Raw genomic sequence first — 22,319 nt, 5'->3', positions numbered from 1 at the left:
TTTGTTGTCTCATTTTCATCGAACGAGAACAAAATTCTTCGAAATGAAATTTATGCTTATGGTCATTTTTTTGGTTGGATTTTATTCCCAAAGGGAAAATTCGGTGAAATCAAACTTTCACAGCTACCTTTAAAAAAGTGACATTTGAAATATTTAATATGACGACGAAAGCACTTTGAACGAAAAATTCAAACACATTTTTGTATCTATTGAGTTCGGTGACTCGGATCACACAATGTATGTACTTTTCGTATGTATCTTCAATAAATCTATTTATACCATTTTTCTCATTTGCACCATATTTTTCTTTCGAATGATTTCACGCTTTCCATTTTGTGAATACATGTTGAACATGAACACTTTAGCCGGCTGTCGGTATATAAGTTGTATTAAATGAACTCAGTAACCCGACTGACTCAATCCGATTTCCATTTTCTTGGGTCATATAAATAATCGCATGCCATTAAACATGTAATAATGTCGAGCTCATTTAGCTATATGTGCTTTATTTAAGATTCACCTTTTCAAATCGAACGACACGAATGAGACATTCAAAGCGAGTGAAAAGAGAAAAATGAATCACAGGAAATATGGAGGAAATAAGTACGAAATAGGTAATGAATGCACGTGAACTACTGACTTATAGAAACAAAGACCATTTTGTTATATTCAATGCAATGGTGTAGAACGGTGTAAAGTAAATGTCGGCAAAATGATGCTCAAATAAATGTGAACGTCGAATCAAGTACATCATTTAATTAAAAGTCGTATTTCAAATGAAGTGTTAATGAATGTCGACATGTTTTCTTTTTCTGTTCTCTCTTTGCCATTCCATCAATGTCTCAAATGTTTGGTTTATTACTTCACTCAAAAGTGCCTGTCATCTGATGCTTCTACCAAATCAAGTGTAGTTCACCGATTATGAGTGTGGTGCTTCTGTGAAATGCAGTGTATAAAAGCATTTTGATGAATATATAATGATTGTACCCAACATGGGCTCTTCTTGTAATTATCGGCTCTTTTCGAGAACCAACCTCAAAAATTATTAATTGGTAAATAAACGACTCAATGAATACGATTCATAAATGAACCGGTCGAAATTGGGTGATTTATTTTCGGATGAAATTGATGAGAAAAGATATAATATGATTATTCTGTTTCGTATCTCGTATTGACAAAAGAGTTCACTTTAGTCTTCATCACTGTTTAATTTGCTTCAAATAAATGATGATTGATATGTTACTTCAAACAAATGCCATTTTCAAAAGGATATTTAATTAAATACGAAAAGGCAAATGAAGTGAATGAATGAAAAATGGTCGGATCATTCTTGAGAAAAGAGAAACTGTTCCATTGTGGTTTAATAAATATAAAATCACGAATGTTCACACGCTCAAACATGGTTTTTCGTTTGTTTTTAAAAGCTAAACCATTGAAATGAAAACATGAAATATCAATTTTGCGCAAAAATTTTCTTTTCGCATTAAAAGAACAAAGTCCACCGTTTTTATCACATTTTTTGTGGATTTCAATTTAACCTTTTTCTGTGCAACTTGAAAATGTGGCTCTTTTTTTCTATCAACACAACTTTCATCATATTTCTGTTATTCTTTTGTTGTGGAGTAATTTTTATAGTGATTTATTCAGTTGAAAAAGTTACGATGCAGTTTCCGTGTAGTTGGATCAAAGTTTTGCGAAACAACTTGAGTTAGCGCCGACAAGTTGTGGGAACTACATGCACAATCGGACCAATGAAAGAAAAAAATCACACTTTTGGTCAATAAAACGAATCCCATTTATGGAAGACTTTTTATTGCAAAGTTTTAGAAATATTAATCTTGTTTTATCTGTGATGAGTTTTTATCGCTAAATTTTTTTATACCCATTTACTGAAAATGATCGTTGCAATCTAGGTTAAATTCGGTATTTAATCTGGGAATTGCATAAAACCAAGTTAAAATCGGTTAGAATATCCTTTCATTCACCTCAAAAGATTTATTTTGACTTATTGTACGGTGTGCGACTGGTTTAGCTACAATTTTTCATTCGACACACCGAGCTCAAAAGTCAAACCGTATGAAATGCAGATGTGTATGGCAAATCGTGTACTCGATCTCTTGCGAGAGCAAAAGCCATTTTATTTATTGCATTATTGTTGCAAATAATAAATTCGAGACAATGAATAAAGCCCAGAGCATATACTAAGCATAGATATATATCCTGGATATTTTGTCAGTATCCGATATTCATTGGAGCCAGACTTTGAAATAGAGTAAAAACAATAGAAGTTATTGTTATAGTGATTGTAGTAATGTAAATGGTTTTATACTTAAACCTATAACAATCACTTCTATTGTTTTCACTCCATTATAATGTCTGGCTGCGATAAATATCGGATACTCACAAAATATCCCGGATATATATCTATGCTCAGTATATGCTCTGATAAAGCCACTTCAATTTAAATGTGGTTTTCATGCGTCGGAGGCCAAAGAACAAGATCGTTTAATAAAACCCATTTTCAGCTTACAGCTAATTTATATGTGCGCTTTTGTACTTTTAAATGATTTTGTCTTTTGCAAGTGAGTTTGAGTGGTATATGGGTCGGTAGGTAAAAATGTCGGTTTCTGTTAATTTACTTCACCAAAACGCAGCGCTTGAATGTGCATGAATGTACAAACGCCACCACCGTACGTTGCATACACACGCTCAGTCATGGCAAACAAATTTACGGCACACTGACAAAAATATTTCCATCATGTCATCCGCATGAACAGCGAATAGCAGTGCATTTACTTTTCATTTGAGAAATAAACAGAAAAGCAATTAAGGCAACCGCAAGGTGCTAGCAATGCTTCAAATGCCCATAAATTTATAAACATTCAAACAATTTTAACATTTTCAACCATCTCAAACACATTTCAGGGAAATTTTTGCCAAAAGTTTTATTTACGATACTTTTTGATTCGAGACATTGTTGATGTGAGTTCATGTTTCATCCGAATTTATTTTATGTGAGGTTTTTTTATTCTTTTGCAAAATGTCGGATGTCACAAAAGATACAGAAAAAAAGTAGAACGATAGTTTTTGCTTGCTGGCTCAACATGCCTTTGTTTTTAATGATATAAATAGAATTTAAATTTACTCAACCGCAAACAGGATAAAGTTTATAAAATTCATCTCATTTTGCGACGACAGAAAATATTTGCTCATGTGAGTCAACTGATTGAAACTTTGGACGGAAATCGAAAAGTTAAGCGAAAAATATGTAATTGTAATGTCTTTTCCCCACTCTCGTTCAATTTCACTACTTCATATCGCATAAAGAGAATTAATTCACTAAAATAAAGTGATGTCAATGTTTACAGCGATAGATGTGCATTCTGCTTGTCTCTATTCGCGTAGTCTATTCGCATTCGTTCTTGCACATATATAATAATTAAATGTTTGCCACACACATTAAATGTATTACAATTGTTTGTTTTGTGTTGTTGTTGGTGATGCTTTGTATGCCAGCTCGTCGATCTTGTTCAAGAGCTTTGTTCGTAATTCATGTTGATAAATATTATTACATTAAAACACTGTGTCAACAAAGCACATGGCACATGAAAAACATACAGTTCCATCAACACACAGCCATGCAGACAACAAAAAAGACGATGCGAAAAAGTCGTTTACATTTTATATGAAGGAGTAAATTTACGTAATTTTCTACGAGCGTACACCAATTTAGCGAAAAAGAAAATTGAAAAATTCGAATAACATTCAGTTTGAAGAGAAGTCTTATTGTAAATTCGGTTTTAGTTCACCGACACCAATGTAGGCGAGTGAAACATTTGACGAACACAATGGATAAAGAAAACAAACAATGAGCTTGGTTACATACGGAATTTGCGCCATCCACCCCTCAGTCATTTTCAAGCGATTTCAAGCAGTGAGAACGGGGTAAAACACACCAAATTATATATTCATATCTGATTCTATTATTTCTGTACATCTGATATGCATAGAATCTCTCCCGTCGTTTTTTTTCTCTCTCTCTTTCCAAATTTAACTTCAGTTATTTCCTTTGGATTTCGGGGAGCACCGGTAGACAGAGCTCTAGAATTCACAAACGATTCGAATCAACAAAGTAAAATTGGCGGCGAAATAAATCTGTTGGAACACATAAATACAGAGAATAGCGGTGATGCAGTGAAAGAGCGAAAGCTGAGATACGATTTATATGAAAACACGATGTAAAGAAAATTGGCAAATCTTCTCTCTTCTTTCAATTTTCCCCATGAAATGTTACCATACAATATATCTAATCAAGTATATGCGATACGTGCGCATTCCATTTTGCATATACGGCCTATGACGACATTGAATTAGAGCTGAATTGCGAGTACGTGGGAAAATTACCGGTGTGTGGCAACATTTTCGTTTTAAAATAATGACAATAATTATTCATATGCCACAAATGACGATTGCGATCAACGTTGAATTACATCCCAATTTGTACTCGGATGCTCCCACACTTCCCAAATTATCATCTGTGTTTGTGATTGTTGTGCATTTGCACGTGAAAAAAAAGAAAAGAAATTGAATTGTGGGCGTAGATCGTTCAAAATTTATTGCTAAATATGACATTTTGCAAAGACCACATGTGCTCACCACTAAAATAGAATTCATAATAATTTAGTTGATTGAAACGTTTGCGATTCACTTAGATGTGATTGTGATGATAAGAAACAAATGATTCAATTCCCACAATGTGGCTTAGTTTTGTTGCTTTTACATCAGTCTTTTGCTTTATATGGAAACTTAAGAACTTTGAAGATAGTTTAAATACCATACAATGTTACCGAATTTACGCACATTAATTTGCATAATGTTTCTTTTTTGGATTTCGGATGAATTAAGTTGGTAATCTCAGGTAACATTATTTGTAATCCGGTTTCAGTGAATTCGAAATGCAGTTATGTACGGTTTTAGTTTAGATTTCGATGGAAATTCTTTGAAGTACACTTTAACATTGCAGAATTTACAATGCAAACTTCGTTTCAAAAGACTTTCCTTTCCGCCTTCTTTTGTCTCGATTTTATGAGCCACTTGTGCGCCAATTTCAATTGCCACATGAAAGTTGTGCAACATGAAAATTAATGCAAATACAGCAACCGAAGAGAAAGAGCCAAAGTAAACATTAAAACACAAATGGCTGTAATTATAATGATAATGACGATAAAATACCAAATATCTAACGATAATACCGTATCATAATCATAGCCCTTTTATTCAAAATTGATTCTTTTTTTAACTTTCATTTTGTCGGATACACACCATCGTTCACTTTTCGAACCGGGGCCGTTGCCGTTATTATTGAGTTGCTGCAACGTGTGCCTGAGCCATATATGCGCTCATAAAGAGGCTGATTGAGATAATGGAGCATATGCGATGAAACTATAGAATGTGTTTACTCAATGCTTCGCAATACAATATGTACGTGGTGGTAATGCACAAAGATTATGCATCATTTGCATGCAACGGCAAGAGTGAGAGGAATGCTCTTAAGCTTATATTGCTATCGTTTTTTGGTGTATGCCAACTCATTTAAGTCGATACTTTGTGTGCATAACCTGTTTATGTTTTGTAAAGTAGGTTGAGGAAGAGTTATGATTCGCAAATGCATCGCGTTTCATTGCATGAGATGAAAACATGCAAGCAAACTAGAACCAAGCAATTGCATATGCCAAAAAAAAGACGAAACGTTTACATTCGAATTAATTTTACAAAGATTAAAAGCTTATGCCGTCCAACACTTTACGAAAATCGAGATGGCACAATGCTAATTAAGTGCTTTTTTGCACACTCACACTCGGACTTGATGAAAAGGATTTCAAAATATGCATCAACTGCCGACTCTTCTGATCATGTGTGGTAAGGCAAATCGCTTTACACATTCGTCGCTTCACCATTTTGAGATTTATGTAATGTTCAAAACCTGCATAAATATCATTAAAAACCATTAAATCTCCGAATAATTTTAAGCACTCAATTTGCAAGATTTGCCACTGCAATAACACGCTCTCTCGATCTCTCGCCCACTTGCTCTCACTTTCTCAATGCGATTTCTCGTTCCAAGAGTATTAAAGCTGTAAACAAATCCATTAAGTTTCAATTTGATCTAAACATTAGACACCAGCATCATAAATGTTATTAAATGGAATGATTTGATGTTATTCGGGCCTTATGCTTTGCTCTGTGCAAAAAAAATTAACAACAAAATCATTTGTCAAAAATGGTATATAGATTTTTGTGCGGTTTCCATTAGCATGTGAAGCCATCGACAAAAAAAAACATGATTGTTCTGGTTTTGTCGACGCTGACGATAACATAACGAGCCAAATTATATTACGTCGCAACGATAATACGTTTTTCTCCCCCATAAGCAGCAATTTTTCTCAATAATATTCGACACGAAAATGTGCATCGGGCGTGAGTGAAAATGAGTGGGGGAGCGTGAAAAAAGTGCCTATTGCAAAAGGTTTTCCACACGGAAATGCTAATTACTTTCTTTGTTGGAACGCCTGGGTGTTATGCTGGCAAAGTCATTCGAGGTTGATTCCCCGTACGCCACCACAACAAACAGGAGAACGAGGAAGAGAAGGAGAAGAAAACGGTGGATTTAAAGTCAAACATTTTTCCTCTCTACACATGACAAGCTTTGGTCAATTGTATTTCGTCCTTGTTCTTGACAAAAGTGCATGCTTTTACCACTTTTCCCACTCACATAATACATTTTAATTTTCCTATGAACTTTTTTATTCAATCGTTTCGTGCTAAACCGGAAGGAGAAGAGCGACGAAAGAATAAATATGAAATAAAGCATTCAAGTTCTATGTAAAAAGTTTTTCCGTTCTATTTTTGCTTTGTTTTTCTTTGAAAGTTTTAACCATTTTTCCTGAATTGCATTTATGGATTTGATGTACGGGGTGCGCTGGAATAGAAAAAAGGACGACTGGGTAATAATATTCGAAAGGGTATGTACATGAGTTTATGTGTTGAACAAAAAAATTTCTATTGCATTTTCACCGCATTCCGAAAAGTATATAACAATTTTTTTTATTAAAAATTAATAACTTCAAGGTTCAAATGATTGCGTCGAAAAAAATGGAATTGACAAAAAAACCAAATACAATGAAACAGGAATTTGGTCGAAAAAAATCAATACCTCACAATCAAATTGCCATTAGAGTTTGTTTTTTCCAATCGACTTTTTGCCTCTCGATATCAAAATGAGCTCCTCGGAAAAAGTCATAACATTCTTTTTCCAGAATCACATGATGAAACAGACGATTCGGATAAATATGCGGCTGTTAAACGATTTTTTCATTTGGTTCGATGCAGAAAAAAAGAATCTTATACGACATCGAAATATGAAAGAAGCAAAAAGTGAATAAACAATTAACTTTTTTTATATCCAATCTCGTTTTATTTGCTAAACTTTTCTGTCTGAAGTCGACAGCGTGTAGTACAAAGGAAAATCGAGTGAAAGAGACGCGGTATTTGATGGAATCGACAAGTAGCTATAATTTCGCTGTTTGCAAAGCTCATTGTCGATTGTCTTCGCACAATAACGAATCGCTTACCGAAACGCAATTGACGTTAAGCAGCTTACGACTTTAAGTTTGTTTGCAGAATGAAACTTATTTTATCCAGAGCGTTTTAGCGAAGGTTTCAAAGTGAAATAAATATTAAATGGAAAATAATAACGATTATGCTACATTAAATCCCTGAATTACCTTCGCTCTACACATTTAATATTCACATTTTCTTATGCATTTTCGAAGCAAATGTATCGCAACCATTTCATTTTTGAAATACCAAGACATTCCTTTAAATGTATTCTATCAAAATTGCAATGTCTACAAAATACTTGCTCACTTTGAGCAATTGACAATCGATTTGACTTTGAAAGCAAGAGGATTTTACTTGAAATTAAGTCGAAAAATGGAAAGATTATTTCAATTTGATACCAGGAAAAAAAATCTCATGTGACTTCCTTTAATGAAGCTTTGCAAAAGTGCAAAAAGCACTTAATATCTCAATTTACCATTTTGCAGTTCTAATGAGACAATGCATTTGCAGTCAAGACGATGGGATAGACTAATGCCAATTAGTTGTTGAAGTGGAGTACAACAACCTTCTTATTGTTGTAATCTCCAACCACAAAACGGGATGCGACGAATTATTCATTTACTTAAACTTATCGACCAACTTCTAATTATCCCATTCGAGAAACCAACCATATCGTGCACATATCCTTCATTCATTAAATACTATGTTCTGTGCGGACACGGAATAATGCAGAAAAACGGTTTAATTCGAGTGAATTTTCTTATTTTATAAGCATATGAAAATTAATTTTAATACGGTCTTTCGGGATCGTTTACAGAAACGAGACTTTGTCGGTCTATTTGTATACATTGTCTGATTAAATGGATTACGTGCCGAATTTCTCTCTCTCTCTCTCTCTCTCTCTCTCTTTCTCTCTTTCTCTCTCTATTTGTATCGAATTTAATTAAAGCGTGCGATGCGAATCTCTGATCAATGGCTACAAAAACCGAATCATGTGCTGTGATGTTTTTAAATCGAGACATCCATATCAATTACATTCGATTTGAATTGTTCGTAAGAGGCTCTTACGACGCGCGGCAGAGTTGAGCTGGAAAATAAAGACGAATGAGAGTTACGTTACATAAATGTATAACTAGACAACGAAAAATTGGAACGAACGAGTGTGAGTCTAATAAATAAATTATATAGATTGGTCAAAGGTCATATTAAACGCATGACTTCTTCATCAGGAAGTGGAATATAAACTAAAAAGGAAACCTCAAATGGACGTTGTTGCCAACAGAGACATGGCATTTCATCTTTGCTTGAAACGAAATGAGAATGATCATGCAATTTGTATTTGTAATTGGCTGTTAGCCGGGGAATGTATGTCAGCTTTTGTATGTCGGCTACTTGTGGAATCCAATGGCATATTCGCACAGATGACCGCATGTATATATGAATCAAACATAGCCCCTGATGATATTGATGTCGAACGAGGCGAGAAACTGAAATGATTCTCACTTTAGCAGCCAATTTGATTGCATTAAGATTTAAGCGGTGGATGGTTGTGAAGGAAAAATAAATTCCATCGAATTGGTACAATCAACGACGAACGTGGCTGCCGCTCCTATTCATTTATTTGTTTATTTTGCACTTTCTCTTTCTTTGTGCTGGTAATTTTCTCGCTCGTCCATCTTTTTCCATCGATGTGTGCCGCATTTTATACACAAAGTGAATCACAAATGCCAAACGCTTCAATGTACTGGATCGAACCTTTTTCACAACTTTTTCACCATGCGCCAAACAACACATATATATATTCCCAAAGTCCAAAAAAATTGTTGGTTTCAAACAATAATATATTTATATGCACCTAATATCGTAATCGTATACATTTATTCGTTGTGCCGTCAACAATTTTTTTTTTTGGCATGAAGAAAAATACAATCGAAACGGAGTCACTCGCAATGATAATAACAAACACCTTTTGTTATACAAAAGCTCTGATATACCGAAATTACACTCCGACAAATGGAAAAAGTGAAAAGGATCACAGTGAAAGAGCTGAACGAAATGGCAACAGCACCACCGAATACAAAATTCAAATAAAAAGAAAACAATCATCATGAATTCATGAATTCCCGTTACGTTGATTCTTTTTTTTTTTTTGAATCGGAGATTTGCCATATGAATGTGTGTGAGTCTGTGTGTTCAGAGCATATAGAAATAATAATAATTTTCAACAGTAGTAGCATCACGTACCGAACGGAATATACCGTAGCAGCAGCAGAACAAACATGAATGACGGAGTCTTGGTTTTTATGTAGTCATTTTAATAAATGGCTAGCACCTAGGCATCATTGGCTTAGCTCATCATAAACTGAACACGTTTTCATCGCGTCGACAAGTGCAAATTGTGTCGTCAATGAACTCAAGGAGTATATAAAGTCAAGAACTCTTCATCTCTTTCACTTTCTCTCTTCGGCGCCTGATGCGCTCACCACACAGTTATCAACAATATCGAAATAAAAAAAGCACCCATAAAAATGCAGATCGCTTCAGACAAAAGAAAAGATAAGCAAATGTTGTGCAAACACCATATACGATAAGGCAAACCGTAATATATAATTGCAACAAAAAAATTCAAATACAATTTAATAAATAAACATGTCGCACAATCAGAATGCAAAAAATGACGCGACGCGTCAACTTTTACTGACACACACGGCGTGTATGTGTGTTGATTAAGTCATATTAGCATTGCGGTGGCGTTGAAGTTGTTTTTTTTTCTATTACTGAATTTCTTTTCTACGGCATTCGTTCGTGCATAGACAACGTGTTGTGTAGTGAGTGTGAAGCCCATGAAAATAAAATAACAACGATACTTTTTCTCTGATAGTGATAGCGACGCTGTCACAACACAATATCAAAACCTGACGCCAAACCGACCCTCGAAAAAAAGTGTTACTTGAAAGCAGCAAAGTTTGCAGCGAACGAATCATACGCTTGAATGTCTTAAGCTAATGAAATTTATCACATATGTATATTTAACAAGCGCCAGCCAGCATTGGAATATGTTGGATTTTGTTCAGTTGTTGCTTACTCTGGCCCCCTTTTTTACCATTCAATTCTAATAAATATGGCTTAAACATTGCCATAATAAAACACATGTCGCTCACACATAGAATCTTCTATTGGTTACCACGCTTCTCGGCGGCACACACAAACGTAAATACGCCGTACTTATTAAACACAAACAAAGACAATCAAATGAGCAACAAAAAAAATAGATAAACATAAACTACAGTCTCAGGATAATAACTATATGGCATTTTTGGGTTTTGCTAACAATGCAAACTTACAGAAAAACAATCGAATTAACGTTTCCAAGTGAAATTCAATAAATTGGTTTCATATATGCGTGCATTTTGTACCACCGTATGTGTTAGGTTGAAACAAAAAGGGCCCGAACAAAGGATGAAAATAGTTATAAAATAGTAGCAAATATTTACACACGCTCAAGCAGCAACATCGAAGAATATACTATATATATATAAATTATGGCTGGATAAAAATTATAGCTCGTAAACTTAAGAGTGGACATTGCCATATAGTGAATTGTGTGCGATGGCGAAATAATAAAAATGACCCCAGGTACATTTCGACAGATAGATCCGCTGAATTAAAATGAACGAATATAACGAAGACTAAGCACAATGGTAATGTACTATAACCGTATATGTGCGATGATAAACATCAATCTACATACACACACCCTCTCTCTCACACATGGGGTATTTATCGCTTTGTTTTGCTATAACAATAAACAAAGACACACAATGGAAACAAATACCAAAAATCGCTATGCTTTTCACACACACATGCTTATCGTACAAAATCAGAATATTGATAGTTAGTTACACATTTTGATGTTGCTTTTTTTTAACTTCAGCATCGCTCGCATGGAAATAGTCTTTCGCATATTTTGCATTCATTCGACGCACATAATTTTGGTGATAATCCCAATTCCCCGAAGCAATCGTTTTGTTCGAATGCTTTGAGAGTTCTCTAGCGTGTGTTCAAGCGCGCGGTGAACGAAAGTGAGAGAAAAGGAGAAAAAAACGACGACAATCAAATATCCCGGATGGAATGCTGTTTACCACTTCATAGTCACTTCTGAGTACAGAGCAACAATTTTCGTTTGGCGGTCCCGTCCATTCATTTGTATATACAAACCAAAAAATCGATCATCTGGGATAAATTCATTCAATAAAAATGAACTCGGCCAATAATTTAAATGCAATCGAATTTATGCGATTGGTAGAGATATGATTATATGAAGCTGAAAATTAAAATCCATATCGCCAATTGACTATCATCGAAATGACCAAAGCAATAAAAATAAAATGTATCATGGATACATCGGCAACAATTTATTCGTCTCGGCATTCAATCACTTTGTGCAATTGATGTCGCTTAATTTCATTGTATTGAAATCGCTTTCGATGTGAACACACACACACACATCTCTCTATTTCGTTTCTCTGCACTACTTCCGGGCCATTGTAAACAATCGAAATCCATTTCAAATGAATTACACAATTTCCACATGCGATTGGTAAGATCGAAATGTAAGCGTTAAACAAATACCATAATGGTCGCTTGAGAGAAAATAAAAACATCACGAAACAACATAAAATAACCAAAAATATCAATTTGTTTTTATTGATTCGATTCGATCTTATCGTGGCTATAAAAATAATATATAACGATAAAATAGCGAATATAATCCAGTGAAAACGATGAACCGCCGAATATATGGGTCAAATTTCGTTGGCTCTGGCGATAGAGAGTGTTGCACAATCTTTTTCGGAGCAAATAATGAAAGCATCCTTATGCAGTGCTGGAAAGCACTCTCAACCACGAAGCGAAAGAGAACAAGTGAACGCGATTCAGCTATTCGGAATAAAGTAAAAGACGTAACATTTGATTATTGTTTATCATTTTATTTATGGTTATATTTATTCATTGTTTGTAATGTGTGGTTTTATGTTTGCATTCAAACTGTATCGTATCACCATCAAATCGACACTCGCTCTTTTCTACTCTATATTTATCCACGTTTACTCATCTACCCTATATTTATCCACTTGTTCGTTTACCATCATTGGCCTCGAACGAGCTGCCAATCTGACAGCATCAATAAAAACGTAAATTTTATCCAATAAATTATATTACGTGTTTGTACGTTTCAAATTTTCCCGTTTCATTCGCGTTAACATTTCTCATTCACATTGTCCCGGAGGCATTTCTCTACCCAAATGTTTCGTGCTGGGATTTTGGTTTTTTGTGAGCTCACATTTTATACCTCACCCACCCACTCTCTCTCTCTCTCTCTCTCTCTCTCTCTCTCTCTCTCTTGCCCTCAATCCGTCGATATCGACGATATATAGGCGGTGGTCATTTGCACCATCAAAGCTCACAATGTTTGTCTGCATGAGGCTCAATTTTTGCCATTTATCATCTCAACTGAATCGGATCAATGCCTTTTGTAACTGCCAAAGTTTTTTTTTTTTGAGCGCGTCATTTTATTTTCCTAGTTCTATTGCTAACACGCGTAATTTAACATCGATCTGCGTTTTTGTTATTCAAATATTGGTTTTTGTGTCGTTCAATTCATGGTGCGTTCTCGCCCCATCTCTCTCGGTCATGTACTTTTTTCCCTGGATTAATTAGATTTTGATGGTTTTGTACACGAGCACGCATCATTTCACAAAGTTCATTTTTTATTAAATGCTTTACCCCCATTCGATGATTTTGTTTAGAAAATCCGGCGCGAGGAAATCTAATTAAAAGCATTGTTATTTACACAAAAGCACGAAAAAACAACCTTGAACCAAACACGTGCATCGCATTTCACTTTTTTATGCACTTTTCCTTCGCTGCTGGGAAATCTCATCAAACCGATTGTTTTCATTTGATTTTGCAATCAACCAATCACCACTTAAAATTAAATGTTGCCATTGGTGAGGGCATATGTAAAATTCAGCGCAAAATTCAATCGTTGTAATTGTTAAACTCAGGATATACATATTGTGCTCATGAGCCTCGTGTACATTAATGTAATGATAGAGAGAGAGAGAGAGAGAGAGAGAGAGAGAGAGAGAGAATATGTGGCAAAAATATAACTTCATTATTTAAATCAAAATGAATAATGGACTGTAATGGGAAAAGATTGAATTTATCCCCTAGTATTGTATTGTTGTTTTGTGCAATTTCGAAATTACATTTTGTTATAAGTGCCAATATTAATGAATTTGCTGGATTTCTGCGGCTGGCATTCTCATTCAAATATGGAAAACATTTTCGTTGCAGATTTTGTGGTTTTGCATGCAATTGCATTTTATTTGTGCACTGTTTGCCATACAACCGCCAGAAGAATCAACACAATATTTCATCGAATTTCCCACGAATTTTATTCAATGTTCAATTATTTGAAGAATTGTTAAATATTAAATTTTAGATAAACTTCGTAAAAACATATGAAAACTGAAAATCGCGCCAATAATTCATGTAAAATATGAAATATGCATTGTACTCATGATTTATTATTTTGCTTGGCAGAATTTTACACTGCATATCACTTGAAAAACGTATGAATCGAATTTGGAAAATCGAAACTTTGAAAATCGTTCGATGTATTAATTATCCTAAAATTACCGCCTGCGGTGAACTTTTTGTGTACTGTGTCATTGTAGTAAATATTGATATCATTAAGAGGTGACGTTATCATTAGTTTAGTTAATTTACACTGTTTCAGTTGACTAAATGTGTTAGAGTGAGTGTCAATTTGTAACTTATCATTACTTGATTGGAATAAGTTTAATGCTATCAAATATACTCGCATTTTTGATCGAAATGATCGATGATTAGCTTGACTCAATGTAAATATCCCTCCCCAAACTCGGAATGTCTTCATCGATACCAATTTTTAATGGTGTATTGAAAGTTAATATTAGCAACCATTAGAGCTGGTGCTTTGACTTTTTGGTGTCTCATTTGCTGGCCAGCCCTTGAGACATACATGTGCCGTGATTAAAAATTGATTGACATTGGAGGAAAATAACCTTGAGGTTAACGAAATGAAATGTACTTTTTGTTCAAATATGCTCCACCTGCAAGCACACATGAATCATTCTCTTTTAGTGTGCAATCCAATTTGGATGTGTTTTTCAATCGTAATCTCTTAATGAGATGGCATTTACTAGCTTCGAATACATTTGAGCGTCTGCGAAACTTTCATTTCGCAAATCAAGTTGGATCTGCTTCATTTTTTTTATTCTCGTTTGGTCTAGCGATGAAATCGTTGATTGCTTTTGCCTGTTTTTGCTCGCATCCACAGTAAAACATTTCATTTTCTCGCTACACCAACAACATATACACTTCCACAACGGACGCGCACTGAATGAGGATATCATTTGTGCTCAGTGCAACAAAAACTAAAGCAAAGTTCAACGAATCTTGTCGGTTCCTTTTTTTGTGCAGGAAGCATCAATTCTTCATTAATAAATTAGTCATTCATTCAAAGCATCAAAGCTCAGAAGTGGATAGCAGTGTTCCTAGCTCTCTTTCACTTCTAGCATTTTTTTTCTCGTTCAGTTTGAGTGCCAGTTTGTTCACGTGAATGACCAATGAATTTGGTAGAATTGAGCTCTAAAAGGTTCGAAATGGGTGAGGTCAGACTCTTCGACAAGAGCGTCAAGCAAAATTTCATATCGCACACATTGTTTGCAAGGAAAACGAGGCATAAGAGAATATCCCTCTGTAAGCCAGATACCATTTTAAACAAAGAAAATGAATCGCATTTGACTTATTGGCTACTTTGTGTGTGCGTGTATGAGTCTATGCTATTGCAATTTTTCAACATTTTCGAGGAAAAAACATTACAACGTAAAGCATTTTAGAACTGCAAAGATTAATGAGCATAAAACATTTCTATTTTATTCAACGAACATTCCATGAAAAACAAACGAGAAATGAAGTAAAGAAAAGAAATGTGCCTGTGTTTTAAAACATTTATTGCTCTTTCATCGTCAAAAGTTTAGCATGGGATAAAAACCTCGTTGTGAAAATGAAAGCGAAAAACGTTGCAATTAACGTTTGCTCAGTCACAAGTAAAGTCATTTAATTTACTCACTTTTTTTCCATTTCGGTCGAAGAATAAATTGAACTTCTTACCTATTTTAGTTTCTTTCGAATTCACTCGTTAAAACTGGCAATTGACTTACAAGTTGAAATCATTATGTCCTTTTTTCTCATCAAACAACATTTTCTGATTGAAAATAACTCGACGATATCAATTAAAGCTAACAAACTGAAAGGTCTTTTAATCGGATCTTTTTAAATTGAGATGAAAATAGACATCGACAAAGTGGGTCACTTAATAAACGCAAATTGTACGAAAATGATGAAAAATCAAGGGAAAATCTAAATGAAAACCAATCTAATTCTTTGTCAGATTGAATACGGTAAATGTGTTCGAATTTGTTTTTTTTTTATTAAAATCATTTTGCATTTTGCGTCATCTACTCGTTTTTTTGTTCAAAATGTGATGTTTTTACAACTACATTTTACCAGACATCATTAATGACTTGGATGAATGCAACGAAAAGCTTATGTTACTCGATCCAACACTCAGTCAGTAAACTATTGGCGAAAACAAATATTTTTCATTTTTCAAGCGCAAAAAATGTGTTCAGTTTGTTCATTTGATGTTACCGAAATAAATGACGAAATTTTTTCATGCGAAACATTTTTGTTTTTGCTCTCGTTGCACTTCTATCATACACATCCGGATATTTGGTGATGCTTTTTACATTCGGTGGTTGGACATTTGTTTTTGATATTTTTGGTTAGCGGTTACTGCATGAGCATATAGCAAAAATAAGAGCCACCACGAAACTCATTAGATTATTTATCAAACATAATTTATTCAGCTGGAAGGGAAAATAGAGCGTGAAGCTTGAGTAGACCATATTTCAGAGGATATGTGATCTAGATTGAAAACAAAACTACGCGATGTGTTTTTTTAATGTAATAGCCTATTCTACCTAACTCTCGCTTTTATTTTTACGCTATTGCTTTTCAGCATTGTATTTTAATAGTGTGCAACTTATCAAACGACTTTTTTTCTATCTGTCGCTTATTGTGCAAAACCAGCAAACTATCTGAAATTTGGCTATTCATGTAGCAGAAACGAAAAGACTGCTGGTGGTAACGCGACCACCGACTAAACCAGCATGCATTATAACAACAAAGGGAAATTAATTGTGAATTCGTGTTTTCGTTGACGTCGCATCGAATACATGGCATGAGTGTACGAACTTTGAGTCAACGTAACACGTATATGCAACGAACGATAAACGAAAGCATGAGACGAGCAACAATTGTGGTCGCATCAGCGTTGTGAATGCTAAAAAAAGCCAACATCGAAAATAATATACATTTTCGGTTTCGCTGCATTAGTCGTTTGAATCTGCATCCAAGCCATTGGCAGCTTCATCCAAGTTCAATTGTTAACATCATGACTCGACCACCTGAATGCATTACGAAAATTTTATTATAAATTCACTGCGGATGGAGTTCACATAATGTGGTAGTTGATAATTTGTATTCATTCGTGGCTGCCGTTGAATGTCGATGAATGAAGCGGTTAGCGTTTGTGATTTCATTAATGAAGCAAAGCCAAAAGCAAATGTCGATTGTTCTGCATGACGCACACACACCGGATTTAATCGAACAAAAGAGGCGAATAACAAACAACCGCCGATTTATAATGTCATTAACAGTATGCGCAACCGAAAATGGTCTCGGCTGCGACAAAACGAAACGTATTCAATGCGCATTTGTTTAGGTGATGTCCCACTTCCATTCGACAATGACACCAAAAAAAACAAAAATTCATTCATTTAGCTAATTTACCATGATCATTTTACTGCACAGCACAAAATTGCGGTTAACCAAATCTAAATAATTTCAATGAAAATTCAAACAATGACTCGCTTACGATTTCTTTTACGCACATAAACGATAAACTTTTTCAGCATGCCATTAGACAATTCTTGATATGTATTTTTTTGTATCGCTTCATTGAATAATGGGTATGAAACAACCACTATGAACGAGGGCATTTCCAATTCATACGATAATAATGCACCCCTTTTCGCGCATCAAATTTTATTTTACGGCAATTAAATCCTTTTTCCGCAATAACAATGCCGGTTTTATTGACGGAAAACCGAAAATGGCTACTTATAAAAATGCCATTCAACGATTCTCCTTATATTGGATAAAGCATCATTGATATCACACGCTTTGAAACGTAATAATGTCACTCGATTTCCAAAGTCACAATGCCATTCGAATTTTATTGAGCATTAATGTAATGGTCTCCACCTTAAAATGCACCCATTGTTTTTCAACAATGGCACTAAATTACCGGAAACACCTTCATTTCGACAGACGAACACGTGAACAATTGATACATTGTGTCGCACAGCGATGAGTTAAATAAACAAATGACTTTTTCTTGTAGTATTCTTCTTGCACCCTTTCTCTCCTTTCTCTCTCTCTCTGCCTCTTTCTTTCTCTTCCGAACTTTTGACACCAAAAACATATTGAATCTTATTCCAATGGATTTATTTGAGTCCAATAACGTCGAACTATTTAAGTTCGAGACAAATTCGACTTTCCTGTTCATGTAGTTTCATCTTCCTTTTACAGCACCGTTCGATGCCAAGATATGAAAAGATATTCAATGAAACTTTGATTAATTCGACGTAATTACAAGCACAAGGATGTCGTATTCCTCGTCGTGAAAAATAAAGCGGAAAACAATTACACCAATTTACTGGCGATGTAGATGTAGTCCGGTCAATTTAGAAAGTTTATAGTTCAAAATCACTTTCGGCCTTTAAAATTGAAGGTAGGAGAAACGGAAACGAAAACCGATCCAAAAACTTGAAAATAAAGTTTTCAAATTACGTTTGCAATACTCACAGCGATACATGAAGTAGAGTGGCCTGGAACGAAACGCGAATATAAAATAGATGCTACTCTACGTTCGAGATTGCAATCAGCACGAGAATAAAGTACGGGAATTAAACTTTATATTGTTCAGACTTTTTTTTTCTCTTTTCCTGTGTGTTGAATCTTTTGTTCGGAATTTTATTTTTATTTAATGAAGATTAGATAATTTAGAAATCTAATGAGAGCATGAACGAAAGTTTTGTATTGTAACTGTTGAAATTTCAACGTTCTGATCAATTACAATGGAACAAGCTGCTGGATTTCTTAAAATATTTTAAGGTCATTCAATTATTTGGCTCAATGTGGAGTGTAAAAAAAGATAAATGTGTGGTGAGTTAAAACATAACCAGATAGCATTGCAAACAATGAAAAATGTTGTTGTTGCAATTTTTCCCATTCGAAAAACTGAAAAGTTCGAGATTCAAATTCCCCCAGAGTGAACCAACTTGTAAATGAAATGGACGAAAAATACATAAATTATGTACAAAACGTCAAGCAGACAAAAAAAAAAACGAAAAAAGAATCTGAGCCACATATGTTCAATTCACGTGAAATGATGCATCAATAATTTTTGTTTGTACGCGTGTTCGATCATAAATAATCGTTAAAATGCAAATGATATTCCATCAAGTTGGTGAATATTTTTCAGTGGAATGTTTAACGCGATGACAAGCCGAATAAAATATGGGATGACAATCATATGCGAGTGTGAATGTGTGAAACAGCAAAACATTTCACGAAGCATATAAGCTTACACAGACACATGGAATCCTCGATTAAAAGAACCACGAAGTAATCCCGTAGGTTATGACTTGTGAACTACTGAAACATTTCTAAAGCAAATAACCGATGATAAAAATGAGTAGAAAAATGTAGAGCAATAGAGAGAGAGAGAGAGATGAGTCGAAAGTTGAACGAATAAGAAAAGAAATATTTATCTAACAAGTTTTAAGGATAACAAAATATACACCAAGGAGTTTTCAATTTCAACTAAACACTTTTAGCTGAATGTAAACTGGAACGAATGAATTTTTCTCGGTCTTTTGTGTGCGCGTACAAACGTGTATTCAATGGTCGAGTGTACCGAGTTTTGGTCATAAGCTTTAAGCCGTGCGACTTGAGATGCAAGCAAGAAAAATGTAAACAACGTAGCGCCAAACCGATTCTTGCTCAGCAACGGTAAGCACGACAAGACCAAGCTATAAAGAAACACATCTTTAAAACAGTTCGTTCGATGTGGCATATCTATTTGTATTATTTATATGTTTTTTTTTTCTTTTCTCGTTCTTATCGTTTTGCTGTTTAGCTGAAAGAACGGGCGACTGGTCTCCTGGCGATAAGGATTTTCAAGTAACGGACATGAAATACACAATTTTTTTGTGGGTTCTTTTGGTCAGAGTGCGAAAAAAAACACTTCTTTTTGAATATCCCATACATTTTTGGGGGTAAGGTTTTCACAATCGAATAGCAACGGCAAGCGGAAGGAGCGGAAAAAAGCCTTGCGACCATTCAGGCTTTTCGTTAACGCAAATCACACACATATAGAAACTGAAGCGAGTAAGAGAGAAATATACAAAAAAGGCTGATAGGTGTGCACCATCATCCATATACGCACATCCGAAGCTGTGCACAATGATAAATTGCATACGTGATGATATTTTCAAGAGTTTTCGGGTTCGTTTGCTGTTTTGGCACCATGGTACAGGAGAGAAAAAAAATCGTTTGGTGCTTTTGGAGCGTGTCTGATTCAGACATATCATACCAACACCAATCCTTGAGAAATACTTTTGAAGGCGAATACTTGTGATAATAATTTCTCATTTGTTTGTTATGCAAGATATTTAGTTTATTTCACTATTTTGGTTGCTGACATCACAAACATATTTAGGTCGTCTCACTTCATGTATATACATTATTACAGTCACATGCTATGACAAAAAAACAACAACATTTTTTTTACTCCGTGGCTTTGTTGCGAATGAAGTTCCTATTTTGCTTCCTTTCAACCGAATACTGTACTTTATCCTCCCACAAAAGCATCAACTTCCAACACATACCACAAAAACGTAACGATGCTCGTGAATCTAGATACAACATTATCATAATTTTATTGTATATGTGCACTCGTTAGACTCGAATTTATGTTTTATTTGTTTCCTCTTTTTTATATAATTTTTTTTTGTTCGTTTTCTCCTCATTCATGGTGTGCATTCATTTGCGAGAGGGATAAAAAAGAAGCGCAAAACTAGCAAAGAATAAAAGGAAATGATATTAAGAAGAAGAAAAAAAGCCGTTGCCGAAGACCCCGTCGAAATGGAAAATTGTATTATTCTCATGCATACAGGTAAATATCGTTTAAATGCTGACGGTTTGAATGTCACGAATGCCATATTATTAACATTTGCGCTTGCAAAATTGATTTGTGAAAGGAAATTCCAAATAAAAAAAAGAATATTATAATGTTCTCATTATGAATTTCCATTGCAAATGTTAGATGTTGGTTGCGAGGGGGTGAATTTTGCCATTTGCATTTATGCCGGCGTGCGGTTTTTTACTTTCTCTCTCATCTGCTCAAGCATAAGAGAAAATATCATTAGACCGCAATGAATGATATTCGAGTGCAAACTGTGAGGGAGGTACGTAATTGAAACGACAACGAACAAAAAAAAATTCCCGTAATACTTACCATTCGTTCTAACGAGATGAAAAAAACAATTATTCCGTATCGTTTTCCGTTTTGTTTCCGTTCTATTTCCACACTTTGCACACAATTATCGAAGTAATTCTTTTTAATGTGCGATTATTATTTTTATGTTCTCTTGTTATTAAATGTAGTTAACCGATGTTCCTAACTTTGTCATTACTCTGGCGCTCAGTCTCGATTGCGAATACGCTTTGATTGTACAACGCACTTGTCGTTTTCAATTTGAATTTATGAAAAAAAAAAGTTGTGAGATTTAATTTTCTAAAGCTTCGCTAATATGCTCTTGCCTTTTCTCATTGTTTTCACACATGTGCATATCCAAGTTGCACCTTTTTAAATTTATTATAACATTCCATCGTTCACATTGCGTTGGCGAAATTTCTTCATATCGAATGTTACTCTCATTAAAATATGAGCTCACTAGAGAATACTTTGGTGCAACGATAGAAATAAAAACTGCACACAAACAAAGTAGAATCTCACTGATTTATGTTAATTAATAACATTATTTTTTTCCCGGGTCATAGTTGCAACAATGCAACGAACTCAATGTATTTAGTATCTATAGACAATTTCAGAGGAAGCAAAAAAGCGACTGAAATTTAGTTTATTACTATTGTGTCTTGTTTGGTGTATTTCCAACGCTGATCCATTTTCCTTAATTGCATTTTACCATTTTTGACAGTGTGCTCTGTTTAATTCGTTGAACAAAAACTTTTTTATTCAATTAGAATTTGTTTGGCATTTCGTTTTTGTTTGCATTTAAATTAGCACGGAATCTCGGTTTCGGTTTTCGATAGTTTATCAGTTTTTTGTTTCCTGCAGAATCAGTTTTTGGTGCTTTTAATTTGAAAATTGTTTAAACACCAGCCATTTTTCACTCATAATATTTCAAATATGCGACTGCGTAAGAGAATTTCATCGC

General features: G+C 34.6%; 1 protein-coding gene across 1 annotated transcript in view; it reads right to left on the bottom strand.

Annotated features, from left to right (window-relative positions):
* LOC116342162 (chondroadherin-like) overlaps positions 1–22,319 on the bottom strand; it is a 33,096-nt gene extending 10,777 nt beyond the window's left edge. The window contains exon 1 of the mRNA XM_031769663.1: positions 21,377–22,319. The gene's annotated coding sequence lies outside the window, so the exon portion shown is untranslated. The remainder of the gene's footprint in view (positions 1–21,376) is intronic.

This window comes from Contarinia nasturtii, unplaced genomic scaffold (assembly GCF_009176525.2).
Source record: "Contarinia nasturtii isolate CC-2019 unplaced genomic scaffold, AAFC_CNas_1.1 Cnas_scaffold_810, whole genome shotgun sequence".
Lineage (NCBI taxonomy): Eukaryota > Metazoa > Arthropoda > Insecta > Diptera > Cecidomyiidae > Contarinia > Contarinia nasturtii.
The sequence above is the reverse complement of the archived record's forward strand: the minus strand, read 5'-3'. Positions and strand labels throughout refer to the sequence as shown.